The sequence below is a fragment of the Nicotiana tabacum genome, unplaced genomic scaffold (genome assembly GCF_000715075.1).
Source record: "Nicotiana tabacum cultivar K326 unplaced genomic scaffold, ASM71507v2 Un00337, whole genome shotgun sequence".
NCBI lineage: Eukaryota > Viridiplantae > Streptophyta > Magnoliopsida > Solanales > Solanaceae > Nicotiana > Nicotiana tabacum.
Genome location: NW_027438574.1, coordinates 4,785 through 11,093, shown reverse-complemented (window position 1 = coordinate 11,093; position 6,309 = coordinate 4,785). Strand labels below are relative to the sequence as shown.

Sequence of the window (6,309 nt, the reverse complement as noted above, 5' to 3'; positions counted from 1 at the left end):
GGAATGAATCTTTTTTTAGGTAATAAGCACTCTTGTCGCGTCTGGAGTTGTATATAGTAGGGGGAATCGCCTTTCGAGTTGTTAGAAAAAACACAGTTGTTAAAGTGAAAAGAACTCTATTTTTTGACTTTTAAATAAGAATAATTATCCGATCAAGGGCTAACCCACGCACAGAGAAGGAAGAAGCTATCTCAATATCCTTCACACAGATGACATTTATCTTTCCCATGACTACTTAGTGTGTCTCAACAACCGTGTCAGAGAGAAGGAAGAGGGCTCTTTACCAGTATCATAGCCGGGAGAATGAAAGCATTAGTGGGAAGATCTTTTGTTCGATCTGCCTTGGGTGGGGCGATGAAAAAAGTCTAGTTCATCCTCCCGAATGAAACACATCTTATGAAATATACGGGCCGGGTGGGTCCAGGGTCCAACAGACGGATCGATTACGAGTCATCTCCTAGCCTGATTTTCCTTTTGTTTCGGGTGGTTCAAACTAAATGAAAGAAAGGTCGAACAACATCTTCTATTGAATAGACATCTGCTTCCTGGTCCTTTCAAACCAGTCAAAACCTAGAGCAAGGGATTTGAAGAACTTTATCAATGAGCTGGGACTAATAGCAATATCTGCTTTGGGACCTCAGTATACATGGTAAAATAAATGGGGATCCTAGTGATTTTACATTTGAGAATCTAGTATCAATAGACATTGAAGAAGGGATAGTTCCTGCAGATGATATTAATAAGTTGTGTAGCATGATTTCTTTGTGTGTTCTTAAAGTTTAGGGATAATGCCGCTTTTTTATTTAATAAATATCTCTTTCCGAACAGATTTCCCCATCAGTAATGGGACGTTCGGGATGAAGCCAATTAAAAAAAAAGCAAAATTCGATTTGGATAATAGCCTTTCTTATGACACAAGATTGTTCTGTTCCGGGACTGTAGTGAATAAAGAGGGTCAGCTCTTGTTAACACTGTACAACAAAGTAAATGAAGAAAGTTAGTACTCATTTAATTGACCTTCTTTTCGAAGTCAATGAATTTCTTTCTTTTACTTTTATTTTGTTCAAGTTGCTTCAGTGAATGAAAATGCTCAATAAAGCGGGTAGGTCTTACTAGCCCTTACACTCGTCAAACTTATTTACTCATTCTCCACTGTAATGGATTTACTTTAATTCTTTCCCAAGCATCTGGTAATTCTGGCTGCCTTTCCACTCCTCACTTTGGTTTCCACCAAGCCAATCAAATCTTCCTCTTGTGCTCTTATATAATCTTTGGCCTCTCTCTGCTTCTCGAATTTATCGATCTTTTTGACATTCCATATAAGGACCTTCTTGTGGAACTATTGTTGTTTTTACACTCCCCTCGCACCTTAGCGCTACCTCTGGTTTTTCGTCTTGTACAGCCCTTATTTGTCTTTTGTTCTTTGGCCATTACTTTCCCCCTCCCCCCTTTTTCTTAGAATCCAACATTTATGATATGTTTTGCATCTTGTTCGCCCACTCTTCATTAGGCTGATTCGAACCAGGGGAGGATCTTCCACCTTGTTGGTTATAGCACCAGTACTTGAACGCTTACTCTTACTGCTCTTCTCAGGTTCACCTCTTTTGGATGGCCTGAGGTTCTTGTTTGAAGTCATTTGTTTATCACAGAACAAGTCCCCCTTAGTCTCTGCCATAGTTGACCCTCTCTTCCAGATCCTCGCTTCTATGAGCCAAATCACTCTCCTCGGGAGTTCTCTCCTTGACTACACCCTCCTCGGCTTTGTTAGCCAAACACTCATCCTGAGCAATCTCTTCCGGTTCAGCAGTTTCCAGATCTGTCATCTTTGCCTCTTCTTGTTCAGGGTCCTCTAGAACCGCAAAACGGTTCGGGCTGACTAGGTCTAGTTGGGTCATTTCACTCGCACAACTAGTGTCCAGCCCCTCTTTGCTATTGTCACTACTGGTACCTGACCCCATCGGCTCGACATTTTTGCAAACACCGACCCTTACTCAATAGGGAAATTCAAAGAGGAGAACGAGGACAGCTGACTACCACTAAAAGTCAGACTAAAAGTACACATTGTATGATTGAAAACTGCCGCTGCATACTACCCGGTGCTTGGAGGTCTGACTGGTACCTTCTCTCCAACAGCTGCTTCAATCAATGTTATGTCTGACTATGCCCGTAGCTGACTACTTATTGAAAGACCGAATAGGAAATGAAAAGTCGTACTACAACAACTGTAAATAAACATTCCATCCCCGCTCTGACTTTGATCGACTTGCCCGCACAGCGTCTTTTTTGAGAGAAGAGGTCAAGGGGTTAAGTGACTCTCGAAAGTCGTCTTTTGTATCGCGTCAAGAGAAATGACATAGATAAGATCATTGCTTAAAGAGTTTCATTGTCGAATTGATCTCGAAATTGGATCCCAATAGTTGCTGCTGCCCAAATGTGCTTTTTGAAAGCCGGTCCACAGCAGTGAAAGTACGATTGATTCCGTCGATCGAACGAAAACAACTTCTTGCTTTTTTTTCCTCTCTGGCTTGACTACTCTGCTTACTTAACACAATTCTTATTTAACCTTCACGGACCACTTCACTACCCAACAAGCTCTTGCTCTAAAGCAAAAAGCAAGGGCGCAGCAGCTGCGCGAAGTTGCGCCTTAGCGTATCCGTTTTCTTGCTCGTTAGCGCTGTTTTTTAATTGCAGCTAGCGCGCTAATAAGATAGAAAGGGCCTTTCTCGCTTGTTTGAAACCATATAAGGCTTTCTTCAATCGGCAAGGGAATTCTGATAGGGCTTTAAGAAATAAGGACGTAAGTGCAGCGGTAAGAAAAAGTCACTCAGTGAATCGGTGGATCACACACTTGGAGACAGGGACAGGGGCATGTCTGACTCTTTATAAAGTATACAAGTGTTGAAAGAGTGAAGTCTGGGGACAACGGCAAACATGAGGAATGGCACCTCCGCCCTACTAAAGAAGTTCGCAAGCAAGGGACATGCCGAACACCTACCTTTCCAACTAAGTCCAAGGCGAGGACCCGTTAATTGATGATGCGTTCCATCGTCAGCAAGCGGTGGCCGACAAGGCCCCTTTCCCTAAATATCTTGGGAAGCGAAGAGGACAAGTTTGAAACTCATTCGGTAATCTTCTCCTGAAGGTAGGCATTTCCCCAAGGCACTGATATGATGACTCTCTCAATTACACGTGTTTTAGGGAGTTGAACGTCTTATTTTTATGAGTGGCCTATGTGAATATAAGCCAGGAGCAAGGATTCCAGAAAGTCAAAATCTATGTTGCAAGTGCAAGTTGACGTTCTTGATATGAAAGTGAAAGTGGAGTGAAAGCCGGCCCTAAGAAGGATCCAAAGACGTTTAAGTCCAGTTCCAATCTGGATATAAAAGTCAAGTTCAATCGTCGAAAGTGAGATCTCTTTTAGTCCGGTCTTCTTTTCTCTTTTGAGTCAGGTTCTTAAGATAGGAAATCAGGTTTTCTGAATATCTCTCTTTCGGCCTATGTTGTAAGTTAGTTAGTTAGAGATCGAAACTGGACCTGAGAGAGACTAGACTTCTAGTAAGAGTAGGTGCGCCTTAAGTTGAGGAGAGCTGTTCATAAGCAGTGGTTATGAGCTCTTTCTTGTTTCGGTTAAGAAGAGGCTGCGCACCTTCAGTTGCACTAGTGGATTGAATAACCTTTTTTTTTAGTGCCAACAAAGTGCATATGTTCTTGGTTAATAAAAACACAAGTATTGGCTGGAGGACTGATACTATAAGTAGGACAAAGGCCTTTAAAGAGAAATGAAAGGATTTTTTTAGCATTTTTCCACTTTATCCAAGGAATACATTTCTTGGCATTTGTATTTGAGAGACAGAGCATGCTGGGCCTTACTTATTCAGGGGGGAGCCTCGAAAAGCGGTCAGTTCCTTCAGTCAACTTTTTCGGTAAACCAAAAGTGAACTTTAGGTAAGTAAGTAGTCCCATATGAAATTCATAAAACATTCATATCTGGCACTTGAGGAGGTCAATCTTAAGTGTTGGAAGCTACTGCTAAGGGACTCCCACTCATCTAGAAAGGATAGGCAATTGATAGAGAATATGGCGATAGAGACAGACACAGGAACTGAAATAGATTAAAAGATTACTTCCGTAGAGGAGAGGGGAAAGCTGATTAGATAGGGCGATAGCCCGGTTTTTATTATTTATCCTTTCCTGAGCTTGTCTTGTATTGAGGTATATCGAAGAAATGAGTAAAAGTAGGTAACAGAAGGGGAGGGATTGCTGTTTTTTATTAGTGAGGACAAGCAACTTTCATTTTATTCAATCTAATGGTAGGGCTTTAAAGAGTAGGCGGTTTGTATCTTTCTACCCCCAGAATAAGAAGTAGGAGGATAGGCAGAGCAAGAGCTCTTGAAGTCTACCCGGGCGCCCTTCTTCATTCATCCATTTAGGCCCGGCTAGGAACACGTGGATCCAAGGAACCTGGCTCGGGAACAGCTTCTTACTTGTAGGAGTTAATCACAATAAGAGAGTCCAATCTCTGAAATAGAGCTTAGTCTCTAAATAGTAGTCTACTAGTAGAAGGCTTAGGTTATGACTTGATCCAATAGAGTCATAACACCTTTCTATCTAAAAGAAATGGTGCTCGATGAAAGGATCCAGATTCCACACTATGCTGTGGGCTGGGGAGAGAGCTGCTCTGCGAAGCTGGGAGTTCAGTGTTCTTATGGAGGAACCATACTAGAAAGAGAATTGAAAGGGCCTTCAAAAAAGAGCGAGGGAGTGATGGGCAACCTTAGTCTACATGTTGCTCATGAGCCTCCAAGTACCAGTCTCGCAACAGTATTGGCGCAAAAGGATCGGTCCTTCACTTGCTGATCGTTCGCGAGTCGAACTCGCTCTCTTGCCATGCCTTCCACTCACTCGCTTGAGTCGGACTCAATCACTCTTTTAGTTTGGAGGATCATTCATTATTCACTCTCTTGCTATTACCCGCATGGAGCGCAGCAACCAAGATGCATATTATCATATAGAAAGAGGCGAAGCGTAGCGATTTATACTACCGGAAAAGTTTCGCTAACCGGCAGACAATAGAATCAGCCGATAGGCGCAGGAAAGCATAGAGAATCACATAGATAAGCCCCTACCTGCCAGCACGCGGATGGATAGGGCGGGCAAAGCGCGAAGGGGATGGATGTCTGAGCGGTTGAAAGAGTCGGTCTTGAAAATCGAAGTATTTATAGAAATACCGGGGGTTCGAATCCCTCTCCATCCACGAGGTCATAAGTTCTCTCTTGCGTTATCTATAGATAAGAACGATACAGATTGACTCGACTGATATGATAGATGGAATGGGAGTTTGTGTTCTATTTAGTTAGGACCTTGTCTCCCTTTCGTTATCTTCCGCTCACTTTGTATGGGTTGGAAAGGGCTGGGTGGATTACCTTTGGGAGCTAAGTCGAAGATCTCGGTGGTCTTGTGAGTGGTTGATAAACTGCGATTGCAGTTTTCTTTAGGAAGTCCCATAGCTGTGAGGCTTAACAGATAAAGAAAACGGTGGATACTTTTCCGGGTAGAAGGTGACAACCCTAATGAATTGACTATGAAGGTGGCTCTTACCTACATCAGCGCTCAAATTCCTTAATCGTTATTGCCCAGGCTTCGATGATCAACCCCTGGCACATTTAGGTTTTGATCTTCGGCCATCCTGGTCCTCAGGACCCAACACTATATTATTCAAATATATTTCCTTTAAAATGAAAAGATGCAAAAGGTGTTGATACGTCCTATCCACATAGAAATCTTACCCTCTTCCACACATTACCGGTGGATTCTACAGCCGCTATCACTTTCGCTGAAGGATGGGAATGAAGGTCGAGGAGGCAGGGAAGAAAAAGTTATTCGCTATTGGCTTACCCTTATATTAGGCCTTGGTACGGCCTATACACGATGGATGAAGGTTTTGGCAAGGTTAAGAATGGATGGTACCTATAATCAGACCCAACCGTTGCAGTACTTGAGAAGAAAGAAAAACATTTTCTCTTTTTATCTTAAGGCTGCTACCGATTCCTTATCTGTTATCCTGGCGTCCTGTATGCAGGGTTGTTCGGAAATCCATTTGCAACTTCCTGGACGTTCATACTTTGTTCTGTAGTCTTTCAATTACCATATAGTTTCTATAATTATAATAAAGGCTATAGGTCATCGGTTGTGATGTTTACGAAGGGTCAACCCCTCGGATTTTTTAGTTCTTGGCCTCTATTCACACTTAAACATCATATGCTTGTGTGGATAGCTACTGAAAGGGTGTATGGCACGACGAAGCTTTGC

At 42.6% G+C, this 6,309-nt stretch overlaps 1 non-coding gene across 1 annotated transcript; it reads left to right on the top strand.

The window, feature by feature from the left end:
- The first annotated feature begins 5,167 nt into the window (after nt 1–5,167).
- Nucleotides 5,168–5,254, top strand: TRNAS-UGA (transfer RNA serine (anticodon UGA)). The gene has a single exon. It is a non-coding gene; the product is annotated as a tRNA-Ser (tRNA).
- Nucleotides 5,255–6,309: the final 1,055 nt, after the last annotated feature.